Raw genomic sequence first — 19,454 nt, 5'->3', positions numbered from 1 at the left:
CCTATCTGTGTCGGTGCGACGTAAAGCCCCTAGCAAAAAAAAAAAAAAAAACAAACAAATATATAGATAAGTGAAACCAGTAATATCAGATTTCAAGTGTTAAAACGTGAAATGGAAAGAGAAGGTCCAATGATACTTGTGTTAGCTGTTCTGGGCGCGAAATCTCCAACACCGAGCTCGATACCTGCAGTCGCTTAAGTGCGGCCAGTATCCAGTAATCGTGAGATAGTGGGTTCGAGCCCCACTGTCGGCAGTCCTGAAGATGGTTTTCCGTGGTTTCCCATTTTCACACCAAGCAAATGCCGGGGATGTACCTTAATTAAGGCTACGGCTGCTCCCTTCCACTTCCTAGGCCTCTCCTATCCCATCGTCGCCATAAGACCTATCTGTGTCGGTGCGACGTAAAGCAAATAGCAAAAAAAAAAAAAAAAAAAAAAAAAAAAAAAATCTCCAACAGTGGTTTGACCATACATCATTCAGCAACTCTGTTAAAGGAAACACAGCATACGTCAAAATACGCCATGATGGGGCACCTTCTGCGAGGAGACGGCTCTAAAAGTAGAACAGCTGTGCTGATGTCAGCTCTTCATGTCTCGTGCCTCTACTCTCTTTTCCCTGCACCTCACCTCGTAGGGATACATCATAGAATATGTTGCGCAAGAACTACATCGTGATGAGCTGTACATTAGCACGTGGTGCTATGCAGTGAGGAAGTACAAAGGCCAAGAAAGGAAGGTGTTCATTGCTAGGAAAGGAACTAGGAAACATTAATTGATCTAATCGAGAAAAAACAACATTTTATATATCTAATGTGAATGTTGGAAATCATGTGTATGTCTTAACCTAAAATAAAAAATTTAAAAAAACAGAAAAGCAGATTCTTCTGGTCCCGTTTTCCGAAAGGACAAATGCAATCCGATACACCTGATGATAGAAACCAATACATAAGGGTAGGGAAGATTACTGTGCGCGGAATCTCGGTTATTTGGTTGATATCCACAGTATAGCAACTCTGTTAAGGGAAACACAAAATAAGTGAAATTACTCTACTATGGTCACTAGTCTGCTGCGAGGAGACGGTTCCAGAAAAAGAAGAAGAAGAATTGAATTATTGTCTGCTGTTATTTCTTGATGGATACATTAGTTCTACTTCTGTCTCTTGGTACAGACCAATGAAACATGTATTTTCCACCGAAGTCTTAGTGACTCTAAGGAAGCTACTGAGCGGTGGGCAGTGCTGAATAATGCCATTTGGAGCACGACTTGTGCGTGTGGATGCTGTGAAAGGAACTGTGTGACAACAGACAGACAACATTAAGGGCCTTGGCTTGCGATGATGATTAATGTGCTGCAGAAATAAGAAAGGCTCATGGTTAAAGTGACGAGTTTCTCAGCCGTATTGCTTGGCATCCTCAAATGGGTCTGCTGCCACTTGTGAGGCATCCAGTAGGACTGTGCAGCCCCCATATATGGCAGCAATTTTCTGGGAATGATTTGCTAGGGATTCTGTTTCAAACGCTGGAGTGACCTCCACTGTCGCCAGATATGAATCCGATCGAGCATTTGTGAGATGTCATAGAGGGGTCTGTTATGCCTACAATTCACCACCTAAATATGCTAGGGAGCATGAGTATGATTGTGTGGCTCAAAATTACTCCACAGGTCTTTTTGGATCGCTGTGACGTCGAGTTATTGTCCTTTTCTGAGAAAGAGTTAGTCCCACACGATATTAGGTGCCTTATTCTTCTTTAGCCTATAGACGTAAACTGCTGAACATAGGCCTCTTCCAATTTCTGCAGGGTAGTATGCATCCAGATCCTCCCGGCATTACGCCATCTTGCTTGTGGCCGGCCTACACTTCTCCTTGACTCTCGGGTACCAAGTGTGAGGACGTTACTGTGCGAGATATTTCAAGTGAATAAGTTAAATTTTCTTAGCTGTCAGTTCCTAAACTGAGTTCATTGTGTATTGTCTACTTCAAGCATGTATCTTACATAGCTTGATTAAGTTGATAGTTCAGCATGCAGTACTGTTTTTGCTTGGCTGTAAGTATTATAAGGCTATGGTAGAGTAGTTGATTATATGCGATTTTTTCACCACCGAAGGATAGAAATCAATTTGAAAAATGGGCCAGAGCTATTCCACGGAAGGATACTGAGTTAACGCGTAGCAGCAGAATTTGTTATGTTCATTTCTCTGATGATTTGAAAGTAAAATCAGATAATTTTATACTGAATGGTGAAAAAGTGGATATCTCTCGTATGAGATGGAAGTCGTTTACAATGGAAGCTGATATATATATACACCGGATGGGCAAAATAAAACAGGCCCGTAAAATATTTATAAGATTGACGCGGAATTCATCCTTGGTAAGAAACATGAGAACTTGCCATCACAGGAAATGCTGGAAATCGTGACTTCGATGCAACAATCAGTTGCTGTCACATGTGCGCATCTCCCGCATGCTCTGTCCACAGTTCGTCGCTGTGTGAGTGAGTGAGTGAGTGAGGGGAGCAGAGGTGTTTAGTGACCAGCTGAATGCAACACAAAATGGTGCTCACGGTAAAACAGCTCGTATTCATTGTCGAGTGTTATGCGAACACGATTCGTGGACAACCTGAGCGGAACTGATTGCGCAAGAGTTTAAGACTGGAATAGTTGTCATGCAGCGGAACGGAATACATTTGCGACATTCACTGTTTTATTGGAACACTGCGCATATCTTATGCCTGGTTGACACGTGAGAATAACTGAACAATGCCACAGAGTGTGATAACGAATGCAGTGCATCTGGCGCAAGATGTGAACATTGGCAAGGTAGTTATTTAAGTAACGTTAAACTCATGTAAGAACACCTAATTGGCAACAGTAATGCAACGGAAAGACGTGGTCAGCACGACGAATCATCCCCGCCGTTATTCCTGGCTTTCTAGATTGTTCCTCAATTGTTATCACGTAACTGAGTGGACCTTGAACCAGTCCTCAGATCCAGGTATACCTTGATCTGACCGGGAATCAAACCCGGCGCCTCCGGATGAGAAGCAGCCTCGCTATCGCTAGACTGCGGGGCTGGCATCCCAGTTGAAACTGGTAGTATTTCAAGGTGCTCAAATTTGCCAACTTCGTGTCGATAGATTTCCCGGCACGTAAAAAGGAACTCCAGGACAAAATTTTGGTACCTTGGCGTCTCCGAAGTAGTTTGTGGGTCTTAAAACCAATAACATTGTTCGAATAAGTTCAGCGACTTCCCTCGCGGGCAACCGATACAATCGACACTGTTCCACTCCAGTAACTTACTAAAAAGGAGCGAAAGGGAGTGAACGGGTAGTGCTGAAGGCAGGGTGTGTGTATTGCTATACATCCACCACTGTGCCCATTTCAATCACAAAAGTATTGTAGCAGGCTGTCTACCTGCAGCAAAGCTTTAAGCGAGGAGGTGGGGGATCGCTAAGCATTGTTTATATCGGGACGCCATTTCTGTGCATGCGTGAACTAGCGATTGTGTTTGGCACCCACGTGCTAGCTAGCCATTGCATGGAACTAACTAACTGATTCTAGTACCATACATGTTGTTTTGAAGCCTCAGTTTCAATGGTTCGAGGTTTCTTCACGATCGTGGTGTTTTATTTCAACTTTGAGCGATTTTGTATGGGTTTGTATTTTCTTTACATTCCTACTAGCTTCTTTCCGGAAACATTCAACTTTTATCAACAAATAAAAAAAAGTCCCAATGTTACTATGATATTGAAAGCATTCTGGTACTGTTTACAGTGTTTATCAGGTCTATAAACTAAAATTAATAAAGAAAAACCATGGCAAAACAACCTCGAAGGGCCATGGCTTACCAAGTGACCGCTGCTCAGCCCGAAGGCCTGCAGATTATGAGGTGTCGTGTGGTCAGCGCGACGAATCCTCATGTCCGTTATTCTTGGCTCTCCAGACCGGGGCCGCCATCTCACCGACAGATAGCTCCTCAATTATAATCACGCACGCTGAGTGAACCCCAAACCAATCCCCAGATCAAGGTATAAATCCCTGACCTGACCGGGAATCGAACCCGGGGCCTCCGGGTAAGAAGAAGCCACATTACCCCTACACCGCGCTACCGGCATACATGCATATGAAACCGCGGACGAAAGCTAGTCTAGAATATTAAACTAAAAACTGTCCGACTCGTTGGCTGAACGGTCAGCGTACTGGCCTTCGGTTCACAGGGTCCCGGGTTCGATTCCCGGCCGGGTCGGGGATTTTAACCTTAATTGGTTAATTCCAATGGCACGGGGGCTGGGTGTATGTGTTGTCTTCATCATCATTTCATCCTCATCACGACGCGCAGGTCGCCTACGGGAGTCAACTTGAAAGACCTGCACCTGGCAAGCCGAACATGTCTTCGGACACTCCCGACACTAAAAGCCATACGCCCTTTCATTTCAACTAAAAACTGGTGTCCATGTATTTAAATAAGAATTACACAAATGGGACAAAAGACGAAAGGAGAAAAGATTATTATTACTTTTTAAATAAGTTGCTTTACGTGGCACCGATTCAGATAGGAATAGGAAAGGGCTGGGAGTGGAAAGGCACTTCTCATCTCTGACCTGTCTGAATGTAGCTAGACTCATTAGCGGCCCATGAATCACCGCGTTTACGAGAACAAAAAAAGCATCTGTGTTCTTGGTTTGTCTGAATCAGCTGGTAAGGCTATGTAAATAATGTATATGAGTTAGTACAGATTACCTGGAAGACAACTGGACCAGCAGTAGAAGCTACAAGAAACAGCAGTTAAGCGAGAATATTGTGGTTAGACCCTTTGGAGACCAATTCCATGAGAGCATGAAAAAGTTTCTTTGTTTACTCCTACGTCCCGTTTCTTGATATGGGGTTAGGGATGAGGTGATATGAATTTATATGGCATGTTTTTACGGCCGGATGGTTTTCCTAACCCAAGCTAATGAAGATGAAATGAATGATGGTGAATGAGATTGGCTAAAAAGGTGGGAGGAATCGACTGTGGCCTTTGAACAGGAACTGTCCCGGCATTTGCCTGGAAGTGAAAACGAGAAACCACAGAAAACCATTCTCAGGACAGCCGACACGTCTGCCGAATGCAGTAGTCCGTTAGCAGGCGCAGTATACACTCTGACAAGGTATTTATTTATTTATTTATTTATTTATTTATTTATTTATTTTATTTATTTATTTATTTATTTATTTATTTTTATTGTGAACATTACATGTCATGAATCTCAATTACAGTACAATGTTCACGATAAGTGTTACTTAGGCGTTAAAAACACAGATTAAAAATTATAGTGAGAATAATCTAAAGATTATTTCCAGTGGCACACAAGTCACAATTAAAACACATGAAAGATACTATAACTAATATTACATTACAGTGTCCGGCTCCATGGCTAAGTGGTTAACATGCTAGTCTTTGTTAACAGGGGTTCCGGGTTCGATTCCCGGCAGGGAATGGGCGTATGTGTCGTCTTCACCATCATTTCATCATCATTACGATGCACAGGTCGCCTACGGACGTCATATCAAAAGACCCGCACCTGGCGAGCAAACACGTTCTCGGACACTCCCGGCACTAAAAGCCATACGCCATTTCATTTCATTACTTGGCACGTTCGATCCTAACACAGTCGGGTGGTATTTAGCATCTAATACATTTAATAATATGGTTTACCGAGCTTGATAGCTGCAGTCGCTTAAGTGCGGCCAGTATCCAGTAATCGGGAGATAGTAGGTTCGAGCCCCACTGTCGGCAGCCCTGAAGATGGTTTTCTGTGGTTTCCCATTTTCACACCAGGCAAATGCCGGGGCTGTACCATAATTAAAGCCACGGCTGCTTCCTTCCACTTCCTAGGCCTTTCCTATCCCATCGTCGCCAAAGACCTATCTGTGTCGGTGCGACGTAAAACAAATAGCAAAAAATAATAATAATAATATGGTTTACAACATTTATGTTATTTTTTTTTAAATTTCTTCATAATCTATTAAAGTACAGTGTTACATCCCGAAGTGATAAGGTAAATGTAAAACTCTGACGGCTAATAATTACTTAAACGTGTTTAATTTATATAAATAAAATTATGGTGTTGTCTGTACACCTCAAAATTTTGCCTCATACTTCATCCTAATCTCAGATTAGGTATAGGTCTATATTTAACAGTTCAAAAGTGATTTAGTTCATTTTTTTGCCTGTTTGTTTATTTATGTATTTATTGTTACAACATCACGGTTTAACAGAATACATCGGAACTCCATACTTAAGTTCAGGGATAAGTGGCTTGTACAAAGAGCCAAATTCTGATGGCCACGATTCTACACCGTGACACCGTGGTTAGTCTGTTCGAGTCCCGTCAGTAGAAACAATTTGATCATCAGAATGTTGGCTGGTAGGATAGGAGAGGTGATGGTATACAACTTCCAATTACTAGATGGCGTGGCAGAAGTACGTATTCAATTCCAAGCATCTACGCAGTTTTCATATGGATTGAGGATGCTGTTTATGTTGATTCGTCCGTTGAATGGTGACACTAATCCTTGAGCAGACGCGTTGTTGTTGTTGTTGTTGTTATTGTTGTTATTCGACAGGAATAGGACACTGGATTCACTCTCACCTTACCCCGTTATCGTTATCATCCGGCATCCAGAGGCGCAGGTCGCCAATGGACGTCAAATAGAAAGGCCTGCACCAGGCTAGCCCTCGGAGACACCTGGTACTAAAAGCCATACAATAAATAAATAAATAAATAAATAAATAAATAAATAAATAAATAAATAAATAAATAAATAAATAAATAAATAAATAAATAAATAAATAAAATAAATAAAAGACGGGCTAAATGGCTCAGACGGTTGAGGTGCTGGCCTTCTCACCCGAACTTTGCAGGTTCGATTCTGGCTCAGTCCTGTGGTATTTGAAGGTGCTAAAATACGTCAGCCTCATGTCGATAGATTTATTGGCACGTAAGAGAACTCCTGTGGGACTAAATTCCGGCACTACGTCGTCTCCGAAAACCGTAAAAGTATTTAGTGGGACGTAAATCGAATAATATTATTATTAATAAATAAATAAGTAGATAAATACATAGAATATATAAATACACATGTTTGATTATTGTATAGTGGCGTAGCAATATTAAGGGAGCCAAAATAGGAAATAGTCCTTTACGCAACGGCTACGGAAAGTGATGTTTTAAGTTACGACTGATATGTTCACGACCGAGCCGCAGGCGAGGCTGGAATTTCGAAAAGAGTGACGTAAACTTATCACTTACTCTTTTGAGTACGGAGAGAAAGCAATTAAATCATAGTATGGAATGAAATAAAATTTACGACCATGTTGGCTACTTGAAAGGTTTCACCGTGCGACAAATAATTACGGATATATTCGCAATTTTTACCTTCTTCACAAATTTTAAATGCCTAAGCAAATATTAGTTCTGTTGTATAAAATGCAATTTCCAACTTTCTATGTCTCATACATTTTTATCTTAAGAGCTACGGTAATACTAATTGCGTATGGCCTCCGGAGAAACTCGTGCGGGTCTCTCCAGTTGACACCTTAAAGGCGACCTGCGTGTCTCTGAACTTCTTTCTGTTGAGGATCAATTCTGGTGTTATTTTAATTTCTTGTGCGTCCTTCTTAACCTCCCCCACCCATTTCGTTGTCCTCCTCAATCCAATTATATTTAAATATTCTTTTAGTCAGGTGGTTTTCATTCATTCTGACGAGATGTCAGTTTTCGTTTTCGCATTGTGTACGTGATCTTTTCAGAATACTCTCCTTTTTCTCCATGTCCCATCCGTCGTTTTCTGGGGTCGAAGAAATTTCCTCAGAATTTTCCTTTCCTTCTTCCCGATTTCTTTCAGTTCCCTTTTTTATTTAAGATAAGGAATTCTGAACCGTACAGCCCCTCTGGTTTTACAACAACATTGTAGTGTTTAATTTTGGCTTTGTAGGATATTGCCCGTTTATGGTACCTGTTCTGTGTCAGTCTGTAGGCCAGTTCCAATTTTCTATCTCTTTCTTTGTTTGCCTCCTTGTCTAGTCCTTTGAGTTGGATCAGTTCTCCCAAATAATTAAACCTTTACTCTTCTAATTTTTCCGTACTTCACTTCCATGCTTTTCTCTCTCTGATGTCGGTACTCCATATACTTCGTCTTTTCGTAGGAGACTTTGAGACCTGTTTTCTTCGCAGTGTCATGAAGAAACTCCAGCATGCTTTGGGCATCCTCTCTGTTTTGAGCTAAGAGAGCAAGATCATCAGCGAAATCCAGACATTTAACTTCCAAGTGGTGTCCCTTGCGCCCAAGATGAATTCCCTGTATACTTTCTACTTTCAAAGAGTTTTCCCAAGTTCTTATGACTTTCTCCAATACAATGTTAAACAGGATGGGTGATAATCCATCTCCTTGTCTGACTCCTGTCTTTATTTGGAATGGATCATAGATTTCTCCAGCGAGTTCAATTTTTGAGATGGTGTCTGTCAGAGTTTGTTTTATTATTTCTCTCGTTTTTTTTGTCGATTCCAAACTCCTCTAGGACATTAAATAATGTCTGTCTATCAATTGAGTCATATGCTTTTTGGAAATCGACAAAGATTACCACTGTGTTCTGGCCCCTCAATGCTCTAGTCCTTAGAATACCCTTGAGGTTGAATATCTGTTCTGTACACGACCTCCCTTTCCTGAAACCAGCTTGGTATTCTCCAATGAGGGAGCCTATTTGTTCTTCGACTCTGTTCAGTAGCACTTTGGACAATATTTTGTACGCTACTGAAAGTAACGAGATACCTCTGTAGTTATTAATATCCATTCGGCTACCTCTCTTGTAGAGTGGGTGGATAAGCGCACATTTCCAATCGTTCGGAATCCTTTCAGTTTTCCAAATCTCTTTTATGAGGTGATGTATTAGTTCTGCAGCCACTTCTTCTCCGATCTTCCACATTTCTGCCACAATGCCATCTTCACCTGGTGCTTTGTTGTACATTATATTATACATTTTATCTCATCTAGACTTGGTGGTTTGGAATTTGGATTCTCATTGGATAGTTCCAGAGCAGCCAATCTTTCATGCGGTTCTTCACAGTTGAGCAGCGTTTGGAAGTAGTCAGCCAAGAGCCGGCAGTTTTCTTTATCATTTGTTGCTATGCTGCCATCTGTTCGCCTGAATCACAGATTCGGTGGTTGGTATCCCTTTAGGTCTTCTTTGAAGGTTTTGTAGAAATCCCTGGTGTTGTTCTTTTTAAATTACTCTACTAGCTTCTCTATCCTATTCCTGTCATATTTTCTCTTCTCTGTTCTTATGATCCTATCTGTTCTCTTCCTTGCTTCCTTGAAGTCTTCGAAGTTCTCGCTGTTGCTGTTCGAATGTCATCTCTTCTAGGCCCTTAGTCTGCTTTCTAATGCATCGTCACATTTTTCGTTCCACCATCTATGTTTCCGTTTCCTTGGAGGATTCCCCAAACCTTCAACAGCTTTGTTCATGGAATCTTTGATTTCATCCCAGTTGGTCATCCGTAGTTTGGAGAGATTCTGCTGGTATTCCAATTTATTCTGCTACAGAGTCTCTGTATTGATCCTGGGCTTCCTTTGTTGTCTCGGTTTAGATCTATTGCGCTGGAATATTATTATTTCAGAGAGATAGTGATCCGAATCAATGTTCAGGCTTTTCCTTACTTTAACATTTAGGGTTTCTTTTTGGTTTCGTGCTGTTATTGCGACATGGTCAATCTGAAATTCACCCAACGTTGTATTAGGAGAGACCCAAGTTTTCTTCTTTTTTTGGGAGAGCTTTGAAATATGTGGATATGATTTTCAGGTTGAATTTTCTACAGTAGTCAATCAGTCTTTCACCATTTATATTCGTTATTCTATGTGCTGGGTTATCTCCCACGACTTATCTATGTTTCTTTTCTTCGCCTATCTGAGCGTTGAAGTCCCCGACCAAAACCTTTACATGATGATGTGGAATTTTGAAAGTTATATCTTCAAGAGTTTCCCAAAATGTATCCACCTTTTCTGGACATTTCCTGTTATCTTCATTTATAGGGGCATGTGCGTTCATGATTGTGTAAGCTTTGTTTCCAGATCTAAAGAAGAGAAGTGAGAGACTCTCTGTTGGTGAGGTGAAGTTTATGACGGACTCAGTAATCCTCCTTTTGAGTGCAAAGGCCGTTCCTAGAATAGGAATGTTAAAGTTGTTTCTTTTTGCAGATTTTCCTTTATAGATTCTGAAACAATCTGACTCGAATGAATTTTCGTCCAGAAATCTCGTCTCTTGTACCGCTAATATGCAGATATCCCGTTCCTTTATAATAATGGTAAGATGTCTTAATTTCCCAGCCTGTAGAAGAGTGTTAATGTTCACTGTTCCCAAAAGGTGTTATTTCTTGGGTCGAATCTTCTACATTGAACTTCTGGGAAGCTCCAACTCTTCCCTAGATGATGTTCCAGGCTCTCTAGAATCCGATGGCCTGGTTGCACTGCTCTTGGCAGTGGGGGATTTCCATTTCTGGGTACCTCCTGGAGTAGTTCTTCCCGAAGACGTTTCCATCGTGCCTTAAGTTGAAGTTAGTTGGGAGGGCAGGAACAGCCTGCTCCTCAGAGTTAAAACTGAGGTTGTAAGCCCCAGAGTTTGTTTTAGGCCGCCCCTTACATGGGGAACAGACGCCCTTGCAGCCGTCCCTCACCTGGGAAACAGACGCTGCTGTTAGATAGTGTACTCATACTATTCCCTGAGTACTGGGCTGCCTCTTCCGCAATCTCCACCGTTCCAAAGTCCATCTTCTCCGCTGTAGATCCCGTTGAGGTCTTCGCTCGTAACCCTGAGCTGGGACCCCAGAGCTGCCTATGTGAGTCCCAGAGCATACTGACCCGGTGTGTAACATCTGGTAAGGATCCCAGCTCAGGGGCGCCAATGCCTGGGCAGAGCTGCCTCCAAAGAGGGTCCCTACCTGCTACCTCTAATGTAAGGGTCATGATTAACTCTTTTCTGCAAATTTCTGAAATTGTATTTTTTCCAGATTTAGGTATAGTTTTCTAATGAACTATTAAAGGTACAAAGCTGAAATTAAACATGCTATTCTTGTGTACTGCATCTGTAAGATTGACTTAAAAACAACAAATTTGTTCCTTAGTGACCCACGGAGCTTAATTTTTGAAAAATTATTCTGTCACTTTCAGTTATCAGAAATTTAAAGTGTCTGAAAATAAAAAAAATAGTGTAATTTTTGTTCTAATTGAAGTCTATTATCACACACCAAGCCTATTAGGCAAGATTTTGAAATTTTACTTCCTAAAGCACATCCATTACCTAGAAAAGTGTACCTGAAATTTGGGATGCATACTAAAAATTAAATTGTATTATATTTAAAAATATAGAATAATTCTATTTTCTAATAATATTGAAAACTTTTAGGATGCTAACAGTTAAGAAGAAATATATGTTTACTTGTTCTGAGAGTTTTGAAGTTATATTGCGAAAATGGAGTAAGATATTCAAGTTCAAATCTTATCTATTTTTATGTCATTTTCCTCCGTAATGTCGCCCACCTCCACTTTTAAGTAAAAGCGAAGTGCCATTAAATGTGATGCAAGAACGTCGGACATACTCTCTCCGAGTCAGACGAACCGGCCCTGAGTGAGCTCGGTTGCGCCCGTTTCATGGGTACATAAACGGCCAGGAAAGAAGAAGAAAAAGAAGAAAAAAAGAAGAAACGAGGAAACTGTCGAATTTCGGTTGAGAATCACTCATTCTGTTGTGCTGTGCACAGCGTGTGTAACAACGGCAGGGACGCGGTGATGTTCTGATATTCTTAATTGATCTTCTTACCATTTTTATTTTATTTTACAACTTGCTTTATGTCGCACCGACATGGTTAGATTTGCGCGGTGTGAAAATGGGAAACCACGGAGAACCATATTTTGGGCTGCCGAAAGTGGGGTTCAAACCCATTATCTTTCGAATGCAAGCTGGCAGCTACGTGACCCAAGGCGCGCAGCCACTCACTCGCCCACCAATTTTCATTGCAAATTTGTCACACCACGTTCATTTACACTTGCAACAACAAATTACTATATCTGTAAATATTGTTTAACGGCAGCTAGAATATTATCATGCATGTCTTAATTGATCACTGCAGTCTGTCAAGCTTAACCAAACTGTTGTCTTGCTATTGTCCGGTCACCTTTGCCCCATAAATTAACCTAGTTCTCACGTCTATTGTATCCTGAGTAAACTTCATGCACATATATCTTACGTCTCCAGAACTGCAAGTCTCTTGTATCCGGACAGGCCATTGAAGGCCCTTGGAAGGTCAAAGGCTTGCATCATCCGTAAACTCAATCAATCAATCAATCAATCAATCAATCAATCAATCAATCAATCAATCAATCAATCAATCAATCAATCAATCAATCAATCAATCAATCAATCAATCAATCAATCAATCAATCAATCAATCAATCAATCAATCAATCAATCAATCAATCAATCAATCAATCAATCAATCAATCAATCAATCAATCAATCAATCAATCAATCAATCAATCAATCAATCAATCAATCAATCAATCAATCAATCAATCAATCAATCAATCAATCAATCAATCAATCAATCAATCAATCAATCAATCAATCAATCAATCAATCAATCAATCAATCAATACTGATCTGCATTTAGGGCAGTCGCCCAGGTGGCAGATTCCCTATCTGTTGCTTTCCTAGCCTTTTCCTAAATGATTTCAAAGAAATTGGAAATTTATTGAACATCTCCCTTGGTAAGTTATTCCAATCCCTAACTTCCCTTCCTATAGATGAATATTTGCCCCAGTTTGTCCTCATGAATTCCAACTTTATCTTCATATTGTGATCTTTCCTACTTTTATAAACGCCATTCAAACTTATTCGTCTACTAATGTCATTCCACGCCATCTCTCCGCTGACAGCTCGGAACATACCACTTAGTCGAGCAGCTCTTCTTCTTTCTCTCAATTCTTCCCAACCCAAACATTGCAACATTTTTGTAACGCTACTCTTTTGTCGGAAATCACCCAGAACAAATCGAGCTGCTTTACTTTGGATTTTTTCCAGTTCTTGAATCAGGTAATCCTGGTGAGGGTCCCATACACTGGAAGCATACTCTAGTTGGGGTCTTACCAGAGACTTATATGCACTCTCCTTTACACTCTCCTTTACAATCAAACCTACGTCCTTCCGGATTACCGAGTACCCCTTTACCTCTTCGGCTAGGCAGCCCCTACATACAAGAGCACTTTACGTAACTCAATAGTTTAAATTAGTTTATGTTTTAAATTTAAAAACGCATTTTTAATTACATTATAAATAATATAAAAATGTTTAAGCTCTTAAGCCTTTAGGCTCCTTTAATCGTGTAGCAGTGGGCTCATCAGTTGGAATGCTACACTTTTCCAAGACGCTGGTGCTAGTGCGTCGTTTAGGCACCACGGCAAGCTTCCTATGTAGGACAATGCAGTGCTGGGCGCTAGGGAAAGCATGTGCCTCCACTTTTGTAAATGCCTGCCTTTGGCCTATATCAAACAATAAGTCTCCTGTAATGGTTTCCTTCTAGGAAGCTTATTTTTTTCAATATAGAAATCACTAATGATTTTAAAGAAGATTTCACTCGCTGAGAATTTTCCCTCATTCTAATTAATTCTAGTCAATGGATAATTTTCTTTTCACTTTTCTGTGTCGTTATAGGGGCCGATGACCTCGTAGTTAGACCACTGAAAAAGCACTTATTAAGGATTTTTAACCTGAATCTAAGGGTTGATTCGAAGTCCACTCAGCCTACGTGGGAATAACTAAGGAGCTATCTAATGGCGAGAGCGAGGCTCCAGTGTAGAAAGCCAACAATGACGGCTGAGAGGATCATTTATCTGGGGGCATCATTAACGTGCATTTAGTCTAGGTTTGCGGCTGGATGCCCTTCCTGTCACCATCACTATGTCATGTTTCTGTGGTGGTTGATAATGTGACATGCTGTATGAAAATGAACATGAGTATCAAGACGAGCGCAAATACCCAGGATCCGGGCTAGAGGAGTCAACCAAGCGAATTTAAAATACGCAGCTTGACCGGGAATCGAACATGGGGCCTTACGAACCGAAGCCCACTACGCTGACCAGTCAACCAAGAAGCCAGAATAGTACTTTTTAGTACTTTTATAATCATTTATTTACTTTAGTGAGACGTAGGTGAATAAATCAAGTTACAGAAATAAAATTCATTTGAAATGCGGTTGCAGGCACCGCGGTCGAGAGGCAGCGAGCCCGCCTCTTACAGAGACTTCGATTTCCGGCCACATTAAGGATTTTTAACCTGAATCTAAGGGTTGATTCGAAGTCCACTCAGCCTACGTGGGAATAATTAAGGAGCTATCTAATGGCGGGATCGAGGCTCCACTGTAGAAAGCCAACAATACGGCTGAGAGGATTCGTCGCACTGACCACGAGTTACCTCGTAATATGCTGGACTTCCAGCTGAGCAGCGGTCACTTGGTAGGCCAAGGCCCATCGGGACTGTAACGACATATTATTTGATTTTTTGATTCTTGAAATACAGTTTCTTTTTACAGTGAGAAGATATTCCACCGGACGAGTTAGCCGTGTGGTTAGGGGCGCGCAACTGTGAGCTTGCATCTGGGAGATAGTTGGTTCGAACACCACTGTCGGCTGCCATGAAGAGGTTTTGCGTGGTTTCCCATTTTCACACCAGGAAATTGCTCGGGCTGCACCTTAACTAAGGCCACGGCCGCTTCCTTCCCACTCCTAGGTCGTTCCTATCCCATCGTCATCATAAGATCCATCTGTGTCAGTACGACGTAAAGCAAATTGGAAGTATATATACCCACAAAAAATGAAATATAACAACTATATATCTTCTATAAAATAATTTTACAAAATAGAACAAACTGGAGAGACGACATTCTAAGGATGAAGGATGATAGAATACCAAAGCTTAGCTTTGAATAGATGACACATTGGTCGACCAATGAAAAACTGGTTTGCCGAGCAAGTGGCTACACAATTAGGGCCACGTAGTTATTAGTTTGCATTCGAGAGATAGTGAATTCGAATTCCACTGGCGGCAGCCCTGAAGATGGTCTTCCATGGTTAAGGCTGTGCCTTAATAATTAAGGCCACGGCCGATTCATTCCCACTCCTAGGTCTTTCCTATCCCATCATCACCATAAGACCTATCTGTGTCGGTGCGACGTAAAGCAAATTCTAAAAATAAAATATCTACGAGTCAATTACGGATATTTAAGTCCTACGTCCAAAAACATCATTCTTAGTAATGTTTTCGGTGCTAGATACGTTGAGGATTACTTCCTTTAAGGTGAATTACGCACCGTTAGCTCTTTCGGTGCGCTAGTGGAATAGTTCTTAATTCATAGGACTTTTTTTTGCTAGGGGCTTTACGTCGCACCGACACAGATAGGTCTTATGGCGACGATGGGATAGGAAAGGCCTAGGAGTTGGAAGGAAGCGGCCGTGGCCTTAATTAAGGTACAGCCCCAGCATTTGCCTGGTGTGAAAATGGGAAACCACGGAAAACCATTTTCAGGGCTGCCGATAGTGGGATTCGAACCTACTATCTCCCGGATGCAAGCTCACAGCCGCGCGCCTCTACGCGCACGGCCAACTCGCCCGGTAATTCATAGGACTATGGTCTTTCATATATATTTTCCTAAGTCGTGATGGACATAGTATTTTTGCGTCTGTCTCTCGGCACAGGCCATAGAGAAAATGTAGCTTCTCCTGAATTTCCATTATGAAAGTTGCTATGGTGTGGGTGGTGCAGAGTAATGACATTCGGAACACGATTAGTGGGTCTGACAAGTGAGTGTTATGAAAAGTACTATTTATAGAGCCGGCCACGCTATAATAGCATTTTCTGGTCCAACGAAGAAAGCAATGGCTAAATACTTCACTCCTTACTGTGCCTTTTATGTCTCTTTATGACGCCGCCGTAGGTGTTTGCGGTTTCTCCATAACCACACAACCTTTTGGTGGTGCTAATTGAGGCTGCAGGCTGAAGACTTAATAGTCACTGATGGTCCTACAAAACCATCAAATGCGAATCTCCCTCGTCCTATTTGGGTCATCAGATTCTATCTGTTACGGTGGCCACCTTTAGTCAAAGAACGGAGCGACACGCTTGGTGTCTACCGGAAGAACTAAGTCATCATACTGACTTTTTTTTTTTATAATACCCTATATATTCTGCTCCAGTGACATAGTCCCGCTATGAAGAAACTTGCTAGCTTCATCTTCTTAGTAACAACTTGTGTGTATTGGTTTCCTTGCTCGTAGTAGTAGACCAGTGATAATGTACGTGTATAAGGCCCAAATCTAAATCTCTCTCTGGTTCTTTAAAAATGCCTTCATTCCCCACCCTGAGGGATGGGAGTGGGAACAACTAACGGGTAACACGTTCTCTCTAGACAAGAGATCTGGGTTCGTTGTGGAAGCTCCCTACATGAAACTAAAATAGACATTGTTGGTTTTTTTTTTTTTTTTGGTCACTGCTAAGTGAAAGCTGGAACGAAAATGAGAATAGCTTTGTTTACAGATAAACTCACCAACACAAAAAATGATCGGCTGAAATTATTTGAAGTCCCCGAGTAGAGGTGTCTAAATCTAAAATACCGGTTCCCTGCCCTATCAGTGCCCCGTCTCACTTTCGCTACCCTCCTATTCAGTCCGAGGTTCATAATCCACTATCTCCTGCTTTCTCGCCGCATTTTGTACAGTATTTTTAATATATTTATAAATAGACAATTGAGAAAGCAATAACTCACATTTAGTTAAAATCGTGTAACAGAACAACTCATCTGGGCCCAACTATATAGCCATCCGTTATTGAAGTGCATTTGGTCAGCGTTACGACTTCATAGGCCGTATTTCTATTCTTTCTTGAGTGGATCGACTGCCTCTCATATCAGTCAACTTCTCTTAGTTGTCCGGCTCTGTATCTGAATAATCAGCATCTTAGCCTTCGACCGCGGGGTCCTGGGTTCGACTCTCGACTGAATTATGAGAATTTAATTCTAAATTATTTATTATCTTAATACGGGGACTGGATGTTTGCTCTGTCCCCAACATTCCTGCAAGCCACAGAACATAATCCTCCACAATACTAATACACAATATCCAACACACGACGGACGCGACCACCCTAATCGAAGAGTCTGCATTGTAGGTCCAGCACCAGGCTAGCAACAACCACATCAAATAATGATGATTTATTATTATTATTATTATTATTATTATTATTATTATTATTATTATTATTATTATTATTATTATTAGTATTATTACAATTGCACTACCACCTCTTTCATTATTACCGGATCAGATCATTCTTCACTTACTCTAGTTTTCCGACTTCTATTTTTTTTTTTTTTTAGAAATTTAGTCACCCGTTGAATCATTCTCTTGTCTAGTCCAATTCCCACGATTTTTGTTAGTAATCTCCCATGATCTATCCCATCAATAGCTTTGTATAGGTCGGTAAGCGATGCAGACCATCTAGCCTCCTGAATCTAAAATATAAGCTATATCTTGCTGGAATCCTACAATAACTTCACTTTCTACACTGGGGCTACTAGGCTATAGCAATTTTCATTCATTTGGTGTAGCACATTCGTGCAAACAGTAATCAAGCACCGGTAAGTCTTCAGATATGGTTCCATATGCCAACCCATTACCTTGAGAATATCCCCAGAAATCTTACCAATTCCTGCTGCTTTTTTAACTTTCAACTTTTGTATATATATTTCAATTTGTTTTACGTCGCACCGACACATATAGGTCTTATGGCGAGGACGGGATAGGAAAGGCCTAGGAGTGGGGAGAAAGCGGCCGTGGCCTGGTGTGAAAATGGGAAAACACGGAAAACCATCTTCAGGGCTGCCAACAGTGGGGTTCGAACCCACTATCTCCCGGATGCAAGCTCACATCTGCGCGCCCCTAACCGCACGGTCAACTCTCCCGGTGTATACTTTTGTAAATATAACGTAAATGTAAATGCCATTATTATCATAGGTACATTCCAGTAATTAGCGATTATTATCATAGGTACATTCCAGTAATTAGCGATTATTAGTCACCATCTCCCCTCCTCTGTCCGACTCGTTGGCTGAATGGTCAGCGTACTGGCCTTCGGTTCAGAGGGTCCCGGGTTGGATTCCCAGCCGTGTCGGGGATTTTCACCTTTATTGGTTAATTCCAATGGCCCGGCGCTGGGTGTTTGTGCTGTCCCCAACATCCCTGCAACTCACACGCCACACATAACACTATCCTCCAACACAATAACACGCAGTTACCTACATATGGCAGATGCCGCCCAACCTCATCGGAGGGTCTGCCTTAAGAGGGCTGCACCCGGCTAGAAATAGTCACACAAAAATTATTATTATTGTCATCATTTCATCCTCATCACGACCCGCGGGTCGCCTACGGGAGACAAATCAAAAGATCTGCACCTGGCGAGCCGAACATGTCCTCGGACACTCCCGGCACTAAAAGCCATTTCATTTCATTTCATTTCCCCTCCTCTATCTGGACATTATCCCTATGTCCAACTATATTAACATATTATTGACTGAATACTTCTGGCTTGTGTAAACCCTCCTCGTCTTTATTGGTGGCGAAGTTAGTGCTAAGCCCTTTCTTATATTTAACCACCTATTACAATAACATGATTAAAATTCTAAATTAACAATGTACGAATAATAATAATAATAATAATAATAATAATAATAATAATAATAATAATAATAATAATAATAATAATAATAATAATAATAATAATTCTAAAACAAACCCTACCGTAATTCATGAAGTCTAACAACAACAATAACAACATTTGACCATTCACTCGTATATTTACACTTCGCTTATCTCACAAGTCAGTTTACGGAATCAGAGAAGTACCTTGGACAATTCACCTTAAATTTCTGAAGGGAAGTCTACTGTATCCCTAATGTGGGCAGAGTGAGAACTGATCATGATTTAACTCTGTCATGAAATTTAAGTCTGATTTGAAGAAGGAATACCCAGAAATATAAATGCAGCATCGTGACACCGAGGAGCTATAATTTCCAGATAATAATAATAATAATAATAATAATAATAATAATAATAATAATAATAATAATAATAATAATAATTTCCTCAGTTTATCCGAGGAAATTCTGGGGTCGCTGGAGCTACCTGTCTCATTTTGACTTTTGGCCGGGGGCGAGGGGGTTAAAGCTAGATGCCATTCCTGACTCTATGTGACTTTTAGGTAAAAAATTTCAACTTGGGATCGACCGGGAATCGAACTTGCCTATCGAATGTACAACCAGCACCTAAGCTACCACCCTTATCACTTCTCAGTAATAGTAATAATCCTGGCGCAG

The sequence above is a fragment of the Anabrus simplex genome, chromosome 6 (genome assembly GCF_040414725.1).
Source record: "Anabrus simplex isolate iqAnaSimp1 chromosome 6, ASM4041472v1, whole genome shotgun sequence".
Classification (NCBI taxonomy): Eukaryota; Metazoa; Arthropoda; class Insecta; order Orthoptera; family Tettigoniidae; genus Anabrus; species Anabrus simplex.
Note: the sequence above shows the minus strand (reverse complement) of the source record.